This window comes from Hypanus sabinus, chromosome 29 (genome assembly GCF_030144855.1).
Source record: "Hypanus sabinus isolate sHypSab1 chromosome 29, sHypSab1.hap1, whole genome shotgun sequence".
NCBI lineage: Eukaryota > Metazoa > Chordata > Chondrichthyes > Myliobatiformes > Dasyatidae > Hypanus > Hypanus sabinus.
In genome coordinates this window covers 4,516,845-4,536,278 of record NC_082734.1, presented here as the reverse complement: position 1 = coordinate 4,536,278, position 19,434 = coordinate 4,516,845, and the positions used below count along the sequence as shown (strand labels likewise).

The 19,434-nt window shown below is 47.2% G+C and overlaps 1 protein-coding gene across 5 annotated transcripts in view; it reads right to left on the bottom strand.

Annotated features, from left to right (window-relative positions):
• Positions 1–19,185, bottom strand: part of LOC132382904 (uncharacterized) — a 51,558-nt gene extending 32,373 nt beyond the window's left edge. For 2 of the 5 annotated variants that reach the window (XR_009508496.1, XM_059953446.1), the window contains exon 1: positions 18,356–18,470. The gene's annotated coding sequence lies outside the window, so the exon portion shown is untranslated. Of the gene's footprint in view, positions 1–18,355; positions 18,473–18,789; positions 18,945–19,124 lie in introns of those variants that run through there. The other 3 variants (XM_059953448.1, XM_059953447.1, XM_059953449.1) reach the window with 3 other exon arrangements.
• Positions 19,186–19,434: the final 249 nt, after the last annotated feature.

The following is a 19,434-nucleotide window of genomic DNA, read 5'->3' as shown; positions in this document are numbered from 1 at the left end:
CTCATTAACAAGGCGTGTCTGCCCACAGAACTGCTGCTCACTCAATGTCTTTGAGCACTAGAGACTGATGTGCATGATAATCCCAGCATCAGTAGTTTTTTGAGATACTCAAACCACCCCATCTGGCACCAACAATCATTACATGGTCAAAGTAACAATTCTTCCCCATTCTGATGTTTGGTCTGAACAACTGTACCTCTTGACAATGCCTTCATGCTTTTATGCATGGAGATGCTGCCACATGATTGGCTGATTAGATATTTGCATTAACAAGTGTGCCTAATAGAGTGGCCATGGGGTGCTCCTTCACAGAGGCTGACATTTCTTAAATTAAACCAAAGTTATTCATTTCTTCAGTTCCCTCAATTACACAAACCTCAGGAGCTAAATTTAACATCACTATGGCAACTATTCCCAATAATGACACCTTTTAAAAATCATTTCAGTTAACTAAGCATAATTTTCACTTTTGCCCATGAATGGCTGCAACTGTCCTGCATGACATAGTTACTACAAAATGCAACGCCAACCTTAGAACAGGGAAGTAACAACTGAGGCATGCAAGCCTCCAGATCCAACAAAGTTGTGGTCTTCTTGGAAGAGGGAAGTTAACACTATTACCTATTATAAAGGCTACTAATTTGCCATTCTGTCCTTAACAACCACCTTATTTACTTACAGATGCAGTACAGAATAGGCCCTTACAACCCTTTGAGCCGCACTGCCCAGTGAACCTCCAATTTAATCTTAACCTAATCACAGGACAATTTACCATGACAAATGAACTTAACTGGTATGTCGAGCAGAAAGAGACACCAGCAGAGATGAGGGCAGGGCAGTAATTTCTGGGAACAATTTGGAAGGTGCAGCATTGAAGTAGCATTCTGAAGGCAGCATGATGCAAATGAGACTGATGAGAAGTCAAAGTCAACGTGGGGCATAGTTCCCCGAAGGTGGAATCTCATGGGGATAGGATGGTGAAGAAAGCTTTTGGTATGCTGGCCTTTATAAATCAGAGCATTGAGTACAGGAGTTGGGATGTAATGTTAACATTGTACAAGGCATTGGTAAGGCCGAATTTGGAGTATTGTGTACAGTTCTGGTCACCAAATTATAGGAAAGATGTCAACAAAATAGAGAGTGCAGAGAAGATTTACTAGAATGTTACCTGGGTTTCAGCACCTAAGTTACAGGGAAAGGTTGAACAAGTTAGGTCTTTATTCTTTGGAGTTGAGGGGGGACTTGATAGAGGTATTTAAAATTATGAGGGGGATAGATAGAGTTGACATGGATAGGCCTTTTCCATTGAGAGTAGGGTATATTCAAACAAGAGGACATGAGTTGAGAGTTAGGAGACAAAAGTTTAAGGGTAACAGGAGGGGCAATTTCTTTACTCAGAGAGTGGTAGCTGTGTGGAACGAGCTTCCGGTAGAAGTGGTAGAGGCAGGTTCGGTATTGTCATTTAAAGCAAAATTGGATAGGTAAATGGACAGGAAAGGAGTGGAGGGTTATGGGCTGAGTGCGGGTCGGTGGGACTAGGTAAGAGTAAACGTTTGGCACGGACTAGAAGGGCCAAGATGGCCTGTTTCCGTGCTATAATTGTTATATGGGAACAAAGAGGGTATATAATAGAGAAAAAAAACTCGTGGGAAGTTCGAGGATTGTAAAGCTTTTAAAAACAGAAAGCAACTACAAAAGTCACAAAGAGGGAAAAGATGGAATACGAAGGCAAGCTTGCCAAAAATATTAGAGAGGATACCAAAAGTTTCTTCAGATATATAAAGAGTAAATGAGAGGCGAGAGTAGATACTGGACCACTGGAAAATGATACTGCAGAGCTAGTAATGGGGGACAACAAAATGGCAGATGAAGTGAATAAGTATTTTGCATCAGAATTCACTGTAGATGACACTAGCGATATGCCAGAAGTTCAAAAGCACCAGGTGGCAAAAGTGAGCAAAGTTGCCATTCCAAGGACAAGGTGCTTGGTGAACTGAAAGGTCTGAAAGTAGATAAGTCACTTGGACCAGATTGCCCACACCCCAGGGTTCTGAGAGAGGCGGCTGAAGAGATTGTGGAGGCGTTGGTAACGATCAAGGATCAATGGATTCTGGAAAATTTAAAATGTCACTCCACTCTACAAGGGAGAGAGGCCGAAGGAAGGAAATTGTAAGCCAGTTGGTCGGGAAGATGTTGGGAGTCGATTGTTAAGGATGTGGTTTTGAGTACTTGGAGGCACACGGTAAAGTTGGCCAAGGTCAGCATGGGTTTCCTCAATTTTGCCTGACAAAGCTGTTGGAAGTAGCATAGACAAAGGAGAATTGGTATAAGCAAGGGGGTAATGCTGAGGCTTTACTGGGCACTGGTGAGGCCTCACTTGGAAGATTGGGAGTAGTTTCGGGCCCAGTATCTAAGAAAGGTTGTGCTGACATTGAAGAGAGTTCAAAGGAGGCTCACCAAATGATTCCAGGAATGAAAGGGTTACCAGATGAGGACGCATTGATGGCTCTGGGCCTGTACTCACTGGAATTAGAAGAATGAGCAGGGTGGAATGGGGTGGGGGGGGAGGGGGGTGGCAGATTTCATTGAAGCCTATCAAATGTTGTAAGTCCTCAACAGAGTGGATGTTTTCTGTGGTGGGGTGTCTAGGACCAGAGGGCACAGCCTCAGAATAAAGGAACACCCATTTAGAAAGGAGAGGAGCAGGAATTTCTTTAGCCAAGGAGTGGTGAATCTGTGGATTTTGTTGCCACAGGTGGCCGTGGAGGACAAGTCATTGAGTACATTTAAGGCAGAGGTTGATAAGATTCTCATCAGAGCATGAAGGGATACGGAGAGGAGGCAGGAGAATGGGGCTGAGGGGGAAAACGAATCAGTCATGATGAAATGGCGGAGCAGACTCGATGGGCCAAATGGCCCGATTCTGCCTCTATATCTTGTGGTCTTTGGAACGTGGAGGACCTGGAAGAAACCCACACATTCTACAGGGAGGATGTACAAAACCAGGACTGAACTCTGTACTCCGATGCCCCGAGCTGTAATAGTGTCATGTTACCATGACGCCCATTACACATTGCTTCCAGTGCAGGTCCCAACTCAGTAACCTTTTATGATGTAACTCCACCTCAAGGTTCCCCCCCCTTCATTCCAAAGTATACATTTTTAAAATTCTCTGTATAAAACACAGAACATTCAAGATATTTTTGTATTATTTCTTCGTTTAACATGAAAACATCTAGTTTTGATCCATTTATAAAAAAATGGAAAGTTCATGAGGTTATCAAGTAAATTTTAACCCGATTTGTGAGTAGAATGTCTCTCTCTCTCTCCAGCTCTTCCACCATGTGCCTATCACTTGTCATCTTGCTTTCCTACCACCTTTTTATTCTGGCTTCTTCCCCCTTCCCCTTCAGTCCTGGAGGAGGACTGGGAAGAGTCGAATGAAGAGCACTCAATGTAGGACGATGTACTCGATAGGCTGGCACAGGCTCAGTAGGCCCGAAGGACTGCTCCCTTTCTGTAATGAGGGACATGCATAGAACACTACAGCACAGTACAGGGCCTTCAACCCAAGGCACTTAACGGTTCAATGGCTCCATTTAATATCAGAAAATATATACAGTATAGAACACGAAATTCTTACTCCCTGCAGACATCAAGAGAAAACCTCCAAATGATGAATGACAAAAAAAAATCAGAGGAGCCCCAAAGCCTCCTGTCTCCCTCCCACCCGATCTGACCTTTAACCTCCTCCAAGAGGAATCTAGCCCTTCCCTCGTACATAGCCCTCCATTCTTCTATCATCCACAAGAGACTGAGTGCTCCTCATGTGTCTAACTGCGTTGCTGCCACAAAACAAGTTTCACTTCGAAAACACCAGAGATTCGGCAGGTGGGTGCTGGAAATCCAGAGCAATACACACAAACAAAATGCTGGAGGAACTCAGCAGGTCAGGCAGCATCTATGGAGAGGAATAAAGGGTCGACGTTTCAGGCAGAGGCATTTCTTCAGGACTTCACAGAAACTTCACTTCATAATCGGTTAGTGATAATAAACACAATGAAATAATCTGAATCTGTCTCTGAAACATAAGATCATATGACACAGGATCAAAGTTAGGCCATTCAGCCCACTGAGTCTGTTCTGCCATTCCATCATGGCTGATCTCAGATCCCACTCAATCCCATACATCTGCCTTCTTGCCATATCCTTTGATGCCTTGACCGATCGGAAACAATCAACTTCCGCCTTAAGTACACCCACGGACTTGGCCTCCACCACAGTCTGGCAGAGCATTCCTCAGACACACCACTCTTTGGTTAAAAAAATTCCTCTTTACCTCTGTTCTAAAAGGTTGCCCCTCAATTTTGAGGCTGTGCCCCCTAGATCTGGATACCCCTACCATAGGGAACATCCTCTCCACATCTAGTCCGTTCAACATTTGGTAGGCTTCATTGATCCCCATGGATTCTTCTAAATTCCAGAGAGTACAGGCCCAAAGCTGCCAGCCGCTCCTCGTATGTTAACCCCTTCATTCCCAGAACCATCCTTGTGAACTTCCTCTGGACTCTGTCCAATGAGGACACATCCTTTCTGAGATGTGGAGAGTTGACAATACTCTGTGTGGCCCGACTCGTGTCTTATAAAGGTTCAGCATTATCTCCTTGCTTTTGTATTCGATTCCCCTTGAAGTAAATGCCAACATTGCATTTGCCTTCTTTACAACCTGTAAACTAAGCTTTTGGGAAACTTGCACGAGGACTCCCAAGTCCCTCTGCACCTCCGATGTTTGAACCTTCTCCCCATTTAGATAATAGTCTGCACTAATGTTCCTTTCACCAAGATGCAGCATCATACATTTCCCAACACATGATAATACAGAAAAAAATCTGTATTACTATATGTACATTAAATAGTTAATTTAAAATTAGTGCAAAATAGAAATAAGTAGTGAGGTAGTGTTCATGGGTTCAATGTCCATTTAGAAATTGGTTGGCAGTGGGAAAGAAGCTGTTCCTGAATCAATGCGCGTGTTCCTTTAGGTCAGTGGTTCCCAACCTTTTCTATGCCCCACACCCCTAGGAAATGTTTGATTAATGTTCGCACCCCTTACAAAAGTAGTATCACATTTGAAGATGAAGTCTAATTTCTAATTTTTGAACCACAAATTGAACCATACAATACTGTGGGTGAACAAATTGAACTTAAAAATATAAGCTTTTAACTCAGTACATAAAATGCAAATATAAACTGAGCAATTAGATTTGAATTTATTCAGAAAAAGTTGTAAACAGTAAAATTAATCCCAATTGTGAACATAAAATTCAATGACTTCTTTGCTCCTGCTTCTCATTCATGATTTTGTCAAAGTGGGGAACTTCCTTGCTGACTGCGATCCGCAGGTCTGCCTGTGGATTCAGGCGATTCCTAGATTTTATCTTGATTGACAAAAGAGAACTGAATCCAGATTCACACAAGTATGTTGTTGCAAATGGAGTGAGGACACAGAGTGCTTTTCCACCAAGTCTTAGGAACATATCCAGTGCTGCACACCAAAACTCCTCCAAAGTCTTGCTTTCAAATTGCATTTCAAGAGCTCGATTTGTCCACAAATCAATAAGATCTTCCTTCAGCTCTTCATCATCTGACATTTTCTCCAAATTGTAGGAAGATGGATTCATGATCCATTCTTCTGAAATCTTCAGGTCTCCAGCAGCAAAATATCCATCAAACAATTCTGACAGCATTTACAAATGAGTCACAATTTCTTCACGCTTCTAGTGAAGGAAAGTTTGAGAGAATGCCTCTTTCCATCCTTTGACACCAAAGACGTAACTTTTCTTTGAAGGCATTCAACTTTTCACAAGCCTTCAATATGTTCATCCCTTTTCCTTGAAGAGAAACACTCAGGTCAATCATACAAGTGAAAATGTCAGCTAAGTAAGCCAGCATTTGAGTGAATTCCTGTGATTCCATTGCTCCAACCAGATCACATTCACACTCCTCCAGAAAAACTTTGATTTCTTCCCGCAGTTCAAATAAGCGGGTTAAAGCTTGTCCTCATGACAACCAACGGACTTCTGTGTGGAAAAGCAAAACTGAATGCTCACTTCCCAGATCCTCACAAAATGATTTGAAGATGCAATGGTCCAAAGCACGCCCCTTGATCCAGTTGATGATCTTCACACAAGTATCAACGACTTTCTTCAAATTTGGAGGCAATGTTTTTGATGCCAAAGCATGCCCATGAAGAAAACAATGGGTAACTTGCAAGTCTGGAATCTCCTTTTTCATCAATGCAGAAAAGCCAGATTTATTTCCAAGTATTGCAGGTGTCCTGTCAGTGCACACAGAACCAATGACTTCGATATCTAAATCATGTTTGGCAAAGACGTCTTTCACCAGCTGCATCACATCCTTTGCAGTTGTGTTTGTTTTCAGATCTTTACAAAACAGGAAATCTTCCTTCACAGCACCATCATTGACATACCTCACTAATGTGATGAGTTGACTACAACTGGAGATATCAGTTGACTCATCCAACTGAATAGAAATTTTAAGAGGACTAGCTCTGAAATCTGAGATGATTGGTCCAAAATATCTTCACTCAAATCACTGATTCAGTTGTGAGTGACATTTGATTGGGGCACCTGTTCAAATTATTTTCTTGCTTCTTTGCCCAGGATAATTGTTGCCATATCCAGTGCACATGGCTTGATGAGATCTTCTGCAATTGTATGGGACTTCTTGGATTTGGCCACTTTGTATGCCACTTGGTATGAAGCAAGAAGTAGTGACTTTTCAACAGAAACAAAACCTAATTTTGGAAGAGTTCCTTGTGAATCATAACGAGCTCTTTTGATTTTCAATGACCCAGCATCATGTCCTTCAACATCAGCTACGCCATGCTTGTTCTTGAAGTGCTCTTGAAGCTTGGATGGCTGCAGATTTGAGTTGGAAAACAATGCTACAAAGAATGCACTGGGGTTTTTGCAAGCCATCATTTCCTGTTGTGCACGTGAAACCAAAGTACACATAGTCATCATTTCATTTCCTTCTTTTTAACACGATGAATGGTTAATGAAGGGAAAAATATGAGCTAATGAGAAAAACTATCTGACCAAGTCAGGGATGACCGCTTTACTCAACCAGACATGCCTATAGAAAAGTATCGTGAGAAATACGCTTTTGAATATTATATTACGATATTATCTGCGGTTAAGTCAAGATAAATCGTCAGGTGGAAATGCTACGGGGACATGATGCGAATTATTAGGCTACTCTCTATTGAATTTACACACCCATTTCCGATGATTACCGGAGATATGAACTCCCATCACATGATTCAAAATCATTGGTGCTAACCATGATACCTCCTCAACGAACACAATTAAAAAACCTTTTAAGAAGCAAAAAACCTTTGAAATTCAAAAACTTCTTTAATGCATTGAGACAAATACGAATGAATGACATCAGCTGCTTTTTTAATCAAAATATAGCTTTTTAAAAATTTTTATAATTGAATAATTTACCTACTGTCTGCAGGTTTGGTTTTAACTCGAAGTCGTAACTCAATGGTTGATTTGGGAGATACTGTGGCGACCCATTTCCTGGCACATCCGAACCGGCTCACAATAGCCTACGGGGGTTTGCGAGCACAGAGCTTTGGAGCCTCTGTGCCACGGGGGGGCAAGTTGAGGGAGGCTTAAAAGTGAGGTTGAGGATTTCGAATAAAGTTTTTTCCTTCGACTGCAGTTACCGACTCCGTGTTGTAATTTTAGCGCTGCATGTAGCGCACTGCTACAATATAAAGATTTTGGCATTATGAGATGATTTTTAACTCTGAGATGTAACCTTCTAGCTAACTCTGACGAGACTCCTCGACTCTGAGGTGCGACTTCCCAGGTAACACTGATGAGAATCCTCAATGCTGACTTGGGCAGCGGGAGACTGGAGTGAGTTTACGTCTCTCTCGACTCGGGCAGCGGGAGACCGGAGTGAGCTTACGTCTCTCTCGACTCGGGCAGCGGGAGACCGGAGTGAGCTTACGTCTCTCTCGACTCGGGCAGCGGGAGACCGGAGTGAGCTTACGTCTCTCTCGACTCGGGCAGCGGGAGACCGGAGTGAGCTTACGTCTCTCTCGACTTGGGCAGCGGGAGACCGGAGTGAGCTTACGTCTCTCCCGACTCGGGCAGCGGGAGACTGGAGTGAGTTTACGTCTCTCCTGACTCGGGCAGAGGGAGACTGGAGTGAGTTTACGTCTCTCCCGACTCGGGCAGCGGGAGACAGAAGTGAGTTTACGTCTCTCTCGACTCGGGCAGCGGGAGACTGGAGTGAGTTTACGTCTCTCTCGACTCGGGCAGCGGGAGACCGGAGTGAGCTTACGTCTCTCTCGACTCGGGCAGCGGGAGACTGGAGTGAGCTTACGTCTCTCTCGACTCGGGCAGCGGGAGACTGGAGTGAGTTTACGTCTCTCTCGACTCGGGCAGCGGGAGACTGGAGTGAGTTTACGTCTCTCTCGACTCGGGCAGCGGGAGACCGGAGTGAGCTTACGTCTCTCTCGACTCGGGCAGCGGGAGACTGGAGTGAGTTTAGGTCTCTCTCGGACAGAGGGAGACTGGAGTGAGTTTAGGTCTCTCTCGGACAGAGGGAGACTGGAGTGAGTTTAGGTCTCTCTCGGACAGAGGGAGACCGGAGTGAGTTTACGTCTCTCTCGACTCGGGCAGCGGGAGACTGGAGTGAGTTTACGTCTCTCTCGACTCGGGCAGCGGGAGACTGGAGTGAGCTTACGTCTCTCTTGACGCGGGCAGCGGGAGACTGGAGTGAGCTTACGTCTCTCTCGACTCGGGCAGAGGGAGACTGGAGTGAGTTTAGGTCTCTCTCGGACAGAGGGAGACTGGAGTGAGTTTACGTCTCTCTCGACTCGGGCAGCGGGAGACTGGAGTGAGCTTACGTCTCTCTCGACTCGGGCAGAGGGAAACTGGAGTGTGCTTGGGACAAACGTTACTACCACTTCTCAAGGCACACTGGCAGCTGGCTGAGTGATGACTCGTGACTCGCCACTCAAGCACACAAGCCACTCTTTGTCGCACCCCCTGGGGGTGCGGGCACCCCAGGTTGGGAACCCCTGCTTTAGGCTCTTTCACCTCCTACCTGACGGCAACAATGAGAAGAGGGCATGTCCTGGATGGTGGAGGTCCTTAATGATGGTCGAGGCACAGAAGTAGTCACGGTCTTCCACTGCACCAAGGAAGACCCCAGTTTGTGACGACTGCTCGTACCACAGGACCCAGACTTTTAAGGTCAAGAGAGTTGAACTGTACCAGTGCAATGGGTTTTCCCACTTCCAAAATTCTCCCACGCAGGTCTCCTGACATTGTTGGATATGACGGAGAACCAGCCGTAATGATGTAACTTTTTTACGTTCGTGCCCAAGTCAACAATACTCATAGGAATCTCAGAACTTTGAACCAGCTTCCACATTGTAACACCCTCCCTCCAGGCATCCAGCTCAGAACTTGCTCAACAAGGTGAATCAGTCTCGTAGAAAATCCTTATTGCTCAACATGGCAAAGCTCCTAGAAACCTATCTGCAAGTTTTCGGGGATTCCCCAACGGGCTGGCATCTGACTCACTCATCACGGGATAGACAGCTGGACCCGCGGGTAGCTTTCTGGTTGCACCCATGCTGCAGAGCGTCTTGCTGCCTTTAAACTCACCGAGTCTATCAGGGAATTCTATTGCCGGTGCACAACCGCGCATTAACGCAATGCTTCCGCGCACATGAGCTTCGTTGCTGCGCAGCTGGGATTGGACGCAGCTAGAAAAGGTTTATGAAAGGCGAAAAGATCTTCTTTGTTGTACTCTATTCATTATACCCTTCAATTGATAGATAAAATGAAAAGTACAAGTTTTTTCAGTTATCATTCTAAATATTCAAAGTACGGATATTAAAAAAAAACATCTAAAGTGCTGCGCAGTTTTCAGGCCATGTAAAAATTGCCCGCTCAGTTGTTGCAGGCATTCCCTGGGTTACCCACACTTGACCTTCTATACACCCTGATCGAACAAGCATTTGGGCAGGATGGGAGCAAATGTGCCGGCTTCTGCCAGGCTGCAGCCGCCTTCTGCCGGGTGGGAAATGAGGCATGTCCGCGTGCCTCCCCTCTGCAGCAATCGGTGTGAAGCGGAGTGCTGAGCAGATTCACTCACTGGGTTGGCAGCTGCTCTTCCCGGGACCTTGCACTATTCTGATTCACTCCAGTTACCAACTTCCTCCGAGATTGGGACCCTGCAATAACCTCCACCAAGTAACATATATAACTGTGTTTGGGCAACATTCAACAGTCTGGAACGTCTGCTCGACTGTCACTAAAGCCTCATGGACTATCCGTGTTCTACTTTAACTCGCGAAACAAAAGATTTGGCAGACACCATTATTTTTCCTCAAGCCTCGTGCATTTTGGTCCACGGCAGCACAGAAGGGGAAAGAAAGTCTGTGCATGAAGCTTCTCTCCTTAACGGCAAAAGCGCATCATGGCAGAGAGGTCATCAAGGACCCTCTCCCCGCCACCACCACCCAGGTCAGGCTCTCGTCTCACTGCTGCCATGCAGGAGGTGGTACAGGAACCTCAGTTCCCACACCACCAGCTTCAGGAACAGTAATTACTCTTTAACCATCAGACTTCCGAACCACTGCGTATAATTTCACTCACCTCAGCACTGAACACAACCTATGGACTCACTTTCCAGGACTCTGCAACTCACCTTTTCTGTATTACTTATTATTATTTTTTGAATTTGCGCAGTTTGTCAATAAACTGACACAAGCACATTGTTTGCTACTGATAGCGTGCAGCTTTCTGTTGGTTTTTTTTTGTATTTCTTTGCTCCACTATGAATGCCTGCAAGGAAGTGAATCCCAGAGTAGTAGCTGGTGACATATACGCACTTCGATGACTTTACTTTGAACTTTGAAACTACGATGTCTTGAGCTTTCCGAGCCACACCCATGAGCTGCACGGACTGTGAGTGCTCCAATAAAGGAGCATCACGGCACTCACTGGGAACTAGATCTGCTCCGCACAAATCTGGAGAGGGCGAATCTAGGAGCAGAGGGCACAGCCTCAGAGTGCAAGAGAGATGAGGAGGAATTTCTTCAACCAAAGGATGGTAAACCTGTGGAATTCATTACCACAAACAGCTGTGCCAGCCGAGTCAGCGAGTTTATTTCAAGCAGGGGTTGCGAGGTTATTGATTAATCAGGCTGCCAAAGGTTACACAAAGCAGGAGAATGGGGTTGAGAGGGATAATAAATCAGTCATGATGGAATGGTGGAGCATTCTCGATGGGCCAAATGGGCTAATTCTGTTCCTACGGCTATGCTGGCCATCCACGAGTCCTCCATTTGTCTCACTTTATTCTTCTTAGATTCCCTTTAAACCCTGCAGAGTTAAACTAGTGTTTATCTTCTTACTGCCCAGTGGCAGGGAGGTCCTCCATCTCTGGTGGTGTTCATGGCTTCCTTTCAGATTTCTGTCAGTCACACGGGTCCCAGGAAACCCTACAAGTTTGTCTCCCTAGTTCTGATGAAGCATGCTTAAACGTTAAATTTTTCTCTCTCCAGTCACCGTCTAATCGGAGGCCTTGCTGGACTTTGTTTTCGTTTTACAGTTTTCCATTTCCATTACTTTGTGCTGTCTCGACACTGTTGACTGTACTCGTACTTCGGCCCAACTTGTTCTGCTGATCAAGATGGCATCTAAGCTGGACCCGTATCCCTCCATTCCTATTCATACACCCGTCCAGAGGGGTGTATAGGTTGTCACGGGAGGGGCAACGCCCATTCCAGGGCAGCTCACTCACCTTTGGTGCCCACCGGGCACTAGGCTCTCACTTGCATCCCCAAGTAGCTCTTTGCCAGTGATGGTGGTCACACCTATTAACCAAATGAGGGCATCCTGCAGCCTTGTACCCCGGTGAAATAGGGCCATGCCTGTCCCAGCGCACGACATCAGCTCTGGGGGGGACTGGGCAGACGAGATCCAAAGGCCAGGAAGGCGGTTCTACAGCGCTCTGTGGGGAGAGGAGGGCACGACAAGGCACAGAGGACGTCGTGGTCATCCGCCGCAAACAAGGGTGACCCAAGTTTGTGACGCTTGTTCGTACCACTAGACCCGGACTTCTGAGGTCCAGTGCGAGGGCTTTTCCGCTTTAAAAACCCTCCCACACAGGCTTCCTGTCACTGTCAGACACAACAGACAGCCACCACCTCGACGTACGATGTCTATTAAACGTTGTTACTGTAAGTGCTGAAACCACAACCGTGTGCACTGGCAGCCTGTTCCAGGTATTCACCACCCTCTGCGTGGAGATCCCCCTTTTAAATCTTTCCCCGTCACCTTAAATCTACGCCCTCCTCCGCAGAAGAGAACCATCTTCAAGTGGAGTTGAACACCTCCACTCAATCTACCAAAAGCGGGACTTTATGGTGGCCAAATATTTTATTACAATTCCTGTACTGACATGTTGGTCCATGGCCTCCTCTTGTGTAAAGATGAGGCCACCCTCAGGGTAGAGGAGCAACACTTTGGATTCTGTTAATGTAGCCTCCAACATGATATCATGAATATTGACCTCCTCCTTGTCAAAATACTTTGCCTCCCCTTCTCTATTCCCCATTCTGGCCTGTTAGCCACCCTCACCTGGCTGTCCCTTCCCCTTGGGTCCTCTCCTCCTTTCCTCTCTGCTCTATCAGATTTCTCTTCTCCAGTCCTTGACCTTTCCCATCCACCCAGCTTCATCTATCACTTTCTAGCTGTCCTCCCTCCCCTCACCAACTTTTATATTCTTCCTCCTTCCTTTCCAGCCCTCAAGAAATATCTTGGCCCAAAACGTCACCTGTTTGTTCATTTCCACGGATGCTGCCTGACCTGCTGAGTTCCTCCAGCATTTTGTGTGTACCTCCAGTTACTGTTTCACTCTCTCTGGAGGGAAGGACTGTACGTTCATCTTATCTACATCCCTCATGATTTTAAAAACCTGCTATAGACACTCCTCATGATAATATGCTCAACGCTACTCCTCAATCTCCTACACTCGAAGGAATAAAGTCCCAGCCTGCTCTAGTTCTCCCTGTAACTCAGACCCTTGAGCCCTGGCAACATTCTAGTTAAATCTTCTTGGTGAACCTTGCACTTTGGCCAGAAAATTAGGCCATTTGACCCATCAAATCTACTCTACTTGATTATGACTGATTTATTTTCCCTCTCAACCCCATTCGTCTATGATGTGCTTACTAATTAAGAACCGATCAACTGCTGCTTTAAATATACCCAATGACTTGGTCTCCACAGCTATCTGTGGGAATGAATTCCACAGATACACCACCCTCTGGCTAAAGAAATTCCTCCTCATCTAAAGGGACATCCTTCTATTCTGAGGCTGTCCCCTCTGGTCCTTGACTCCCCCACTATAGGAAACATCCTCTCCACATCCACTCTATCTGTGTCCTCTGGTCCTTGACTCCCCCACTATAGGAAACATCCTCTCCACATCCACTCTATCTGTGTTCTCTGGTCCCAGACTCCCCCACTATAGGAAACATCCTCTCCACATCCACTCTATCTGTGTCCTCTGGTCCTAGACTCCCCCACTACAGGAAACATCCTCTCCACATCCACACTATCTGTGTCCTCTGGTCCCGGACTCCCCCACTATAGGAAACATCCTCTCCACATCCACTCTATCTGTGTTCTCTGGTCCCAGACTCCCCCACTATAGGAAACATCCTCTCCACATCCACTCTATCTGTGTCCTCTGGTCCTAGACTCCCCCATTATAGGAAACATCCTCTCCACATCCACTCTATCTGTGTCCTCTGGTCCTAGACTCCCCCACTATAGGAAACATCCTCTCCACATCCACTCTATCTGTGTCCTCTGGTCCTAGACTCCCCCACTACAGGAAACATCCTCTCCACATCCACACTATCTGTGTCCTCTGGTCCTAGACTCCCCCACCATAGGAAACATCCTCTCCACATCCACTCTATCTGTGTCCTCTGGTCCTAGACTCCCCCACTACAGGAAACATCTTCTCCACATCCACTCTATCTGTGTCCTCTGGTCCTAGACTCCCCCACTATAGGAAACATCTTCTCCACATCCACTCTGTGTCCTCTGGTCCTAGACTCCCCCACCATAGGAAACATCCTCTCCACATCCACTCTATCTGTGTCCTCTGGTCCCAGACTCCCCCACTATAGGAAACATCCTCTCCACATCCACTCTATCTGTGTCCTCTGGTCCCAGACTCCCCCACTATAGGAAACATCCTCTCCACATCCACTCTATCTGTGTCCTCTGGTCCCAGACTCCTCCACTATAGGAAACATCCTCTCCACATCCACTCTGTCTGTGTCCTCTGGTCATAGACTCCCCCACTATAGGAAACATCCTCTCCACATCCACTCTGTCTGTGTCCTTTGGTCCTAGACTCCCCCACTATAGGAAACATCCTCTCCACATCCACTCTATCTGTGTCCTCTGGTCCTAGACTCCCCCACTATAGGAAACATCCTCTCCACATCCACTCTGTCTGTGTCCTTTGGTCCTAGACTGTCCCACTATAGGAAACATCCTCTCCACATCCATTCTATCTGTGTCCTCTGGTCCCAGACTCCCCCACTATAGGAAACATCCTCTCCACATCCACTCTATCTGTGTCCTCTGGTCCCAGACTCCCCCACTTTAGGAAACATCCTCTCCACATCCATTCTATCTGTGTCCTCTGGTCCCAGACTCCCCCACTATAGGAAACATCCTCTCCACATCCACTCTATCTGTGTCCTCTGGTCCTAGACTCCCCCACTATAGGAAACATCCTCTCCACATCCACTCTATCTGTGTCCTCTGGTCCCAGACTCCTCCACTATAGGAAACATCCTCTCCACATCCACTCTGTCTGTGTCCTCTGGTCATAGACTCCCCCACTATAGGAAACATCCTCTCCACATCCACTCTGTCTGTGTCCTTTGGTCCTAGACTCCCCCACTATAGGAAACATCCTCTCCACATCCATTCTATCTGTGTCCTCTGGTCCCAGACTCCCCCACTATAGGAAACATCCTCTCCACATCCACTCTGTCTGTGTCCTTTGGTCCTAGACTGTCCCACTATAGGAAACATCCTCTCCACATCCATTCTATCTGTGTCCTCTGGTCCCAGACTCCCCCACTATAGGAAACATCCTCTCCACATCCACTCTATCTGTGTCCTCTGGTCCCAGACTCCCCCACTTTAGGAAACATCCTCTCCACATCCATTCTATCTGTGTCCTCTGGTCCCAGACTCCCCCACTATAGGAAACATCCTCTCCACATCCACTCTATCTGTGTCCTCTGGTCCTAGACTCCCCCACTATAGGAAACATCCTCTCCACATCCACTCTATCTGTGTCCTCTGGTCCCAGACTCCTCCACTATAGGAAACATCCTCTCCACATCCACTCTATCAGTGCCCTCTGGTCCTAGACTCCCCCACTATAGGAAACATCCTCTCCACATCCACTCTATCCAGGCCTTTCAAAATTTGACAGGCTTCCATGAGATCCCCACCATTCCTCTAAACTCCAGTGAGTACAGACCCATCAAAGACTCCCAATACATTAACCCCTTCATTGCCAGGATAATTCTTGTAACCTTCCTCTGATCTTCTCCAATGCCAGAACATAATTGCCCAGATACATTTTATGTATTGTTTTGAGATACAGAACAGTAACATGGCCTCCTGGCCCAACAAGTCTATTCCACCCAGTTATATCCACTTGACCAATTAACCTACTAATCTGTACTTCATTAGAATATGAAGAAAGCCAGGGAGAACGTACAAACTCCTTCCAGACTGCAGCAGGAATTTAACTGGGGACACGGGCGCTGTACAGTGTTATACTAACTGCTATGCTACCATGCCACCCCTGACTTTTAGGGAAAGGTTGTTAAGATTAAGTCTTAAGGGGGCAGTTTTTAAATCAAGTTAAGATGAACGTACAGTCTTTCCCTCCAGAGAAAGTGAAACAAACAGTAACTAGATTAAGACTTAAGAGTAGGGAAATGAGGGGAGATTTGATAGAGGTATACAAAATTATCAGGGGGTACAGACAGGGTGAAAGCTTGTTTGCTTTTTCCACTGAGGTTGGGCGAGACTAGATTTAGGGTGAAATGTGAAGTATTTAAGGGAAATTCGATGGGTAAATTCATTCAGAGGGTGGTGTGAGTGTGGAACGAGCTGAGGCCCAAAACCAGGGTCCAGTTGTGGTCTAACCAATGCCTTCTCATCAACTCTGCAGCCTCCTAGCAAACAAGGAACCCTAACCAGTTACTCTAGTCAGGGGATGCACATGTCCAACACGGAATTCTTGAAACTTTCTAGGAGTTCTGGGTTAAGACACGTCTTTGGTATTTGGTGCCATCTCTTCGCTCAACCATGGTTTCACCACACGATTGGACTTGTCAACCTGCAGCACGTCGAGGCCCACCGTGTGGTGGCTACCCGTGCAGCAGCCTCCCAGAGTCGCACTCCATTACAGGAATCCACCCCAAAATCCCCATTATGTGCATCTCAGATCAGCCTCTGACCGACCTGAGAGAACGCACCACCAACAACAGCTAGATCACCTTCATCTTTTCACGCACGGTTAGAGTCACAACGCACTGCAGCACTAAACCAGGCCCTTCAGCCCATCTAGTTCCTGCTGGGCTTCCTCTGCCTAGTATTAGCTACCTACAGGTGGACCATAGCCCTTCCCTCCCCTCTCATTCTTGTACCTATCCAAACTTCTCTTCAATTGTTACAATTGACCTCACCTCTACCACTTCTGCTGGCAGCTTGTTAGACACCGTTAAGATACCCCTCAGATGTACCTTAAAATTTCACCTTTCACCCTCAACCGAGTCTCACAAACCTGCCTATACCCCTCAAGTTTTGTATTCCTCTATAAAACCCCCCTCATTCTCTTGTGCCAACCTATTCAATGTTTCCCTATAACTTGGGTCAAGCCCCAGCAACGTCCTTGTAAATTTTCTCCGAACCCTTTCAAATACTTTTCCTGTAGGTAGGTGACCAGAACTGTACACAATACCCCAAATTCAACTTCACCAGAACATTGCGATTCCTGTGCTGCTGCATCATACCGTCCTGCAACCCCACCAAAGCTGCCCCTCTTGCAGGCCAACCATCACTCTAAGCAAGAGATTAGCTTTTTAAAAAGCCTGAAAACCGCATGGTACCTGAACGAAACATTGCACAAAATAAAATCCCAGCTGCGTGGTGACGAAGGCCACGTGCGTGGGAGCATTTCAGTCACGCGCGGCTGCGCGCCCCTACAGCTTTACAATGGACAGCATTGTAACTCACTGCATCACGGTCAGTAGTATGGGGGTGGGGGGGGGGGGGCTCCTGCTCAGGATAGAAATAAACTGCAGTGAGCTTGTAAAATTAGTCAGCCCCATCATGGGCTCCAGCCTCCATCGTATCCAAGGCACCTTTAAGGAGGGGCGCCTCAGGAAAGTGGCACTCATCATTATGGACCTCCACTCCCACCCGGGACCTTCCCTCTCCTCATTGTTACCATCAGGGAGGGGGTACAGGAGCCTGAAGGCACACACTCAGCGATTCAGGAACAGCTTCTTCCCCTCTGCCATCCGATTTCTGAATGGACATTGAACCCATGAACACTACCTCACTACTTTTCGTTTTTGCACTAAATTTTAGTTAAACTATTAATATACACTGCAAGTCAGTTTCTTTTTCTCTATTATGTATTGCACTGCTCCCACAAACGTACGCTGGTGGTATTAAATCTGAATCGGAGCTCTGACTGTTGTGTAGCTCACCGACCCGTCCTGTACACCCACCACCCACCGTCATTACCGATTGTCAAACAGAACGGCGCCCCAGACAGCACCATTACCCTGCCAAGGTAATGGGGAGGTGGGGGTGGGGAGAGAAAGGTTAGGTGGGTTGATAAGACCATGGAGACGAGGACACTCATAAGCCAGGCAGGGAGGGGGGGGGGAGAGGTGGGGAGGAGAAGACCAGGGCACCCAAAGGCGGGGTGGGGGGGGGGGGTGGAAGACCAGGGCACCCAAAGGCGGGGGGAGGGGGTGGAAGACCAAGGCACCCAAAGGCGGGGGGGGGGGGGGAGGTGATGGTGAGAGGCAAAAGATGGAGAGCGCGAATGTGGGGCGGTGAGAAAGAGGAGTTAGGAGGTAGCCGAAACTTCTTTTGAGAGGTACAGAAAGGGAAAGCCAAGCGGTACTCGGATCGGTGCCGGTCCGGCCCCTCACCGCACTCACCCGAGTGTCCGGAGCGGAGAGCCCGGCCCGGTGTCCGGAGCGGAGAGCCCCGTCCAGCGGCGGCCCGAAACTCGCCGCAAACTTGTTACAATGAGCCGGGCGAGCGCGCATGCGCCGCAGCCAGACTCGCCGCCTCACTTCCTAGTCGCGAAGGGGTCGATGTCCGATGTCCGATGTCCGATGTCCGATGTCCGATGTCCGATGTCCGATGTCCGATGTCCTCCGGCCAGGCTCACCCCCGATCCCGGTGTTTGGAACAGCGCGATTTGCTGAGCTACGGACCCAAATAGATCCCAGTGGGCAACGCCGAGTTCACTTTTTTAAAAAAAAAGTAAACCCAATTAAAACGCTGGCAGAGAGAGAGAGCGTTACCAGTTAAGCAAGAGAGTTGTAAAAAGCTAACGAAAGCTAGGAAGGGAAGCTGGCGTATTTACCTGCCCGGGTTTCTGTGAAACTCCACACCCAAACACCGTGGTCGACACTGAGTCGATCAGCTACAGGACCTCCCTCTACGAACAGAGCCCACATCCTGTAAATGGGCCGAAATACAATGTAGAAATTTCCTCTCCAAGAAGAGAAAACCCCTAAAGGCAGCTGGCGGAAGAAGAAAAAAAAACTCCCGGTGGAGGAATTTCCATTGTGCCCTGTACAATGCCCTAAGCTCAGTCAGTCTGAAGCATCGGTGCGGAGGGACAGTTAATCACTTCAGCCACTGGACTGACTCACAGCGACCCGCTAACACCCATTTACACTACTACCTGCACTTTACCTCTGTGGCAGCCCTTCTGTTTGTCATTTACTGCTCTTCCCACCGCTTTTTCACTAATTGTCGTCTAGCTTTTAAAATATCTTTAGTTCGTGCGTGTGGACACACAGTGGCCACTTTATTAGGTACACCTGTACGCCTGCTCCTTGATGCAAATATCTAATCAGACAATCACGTGGCAGCGACTCGGTGGGTAAAAGCATGCAGACATGGTCAAGCGGTCCCGTTGCATTATTTGGTACACAAAGTATTGGTTTATACGTCTCCTTCTTCTGCACAGAGAGGTGTTGAGGGGAACGAGTGGGTTGATTGT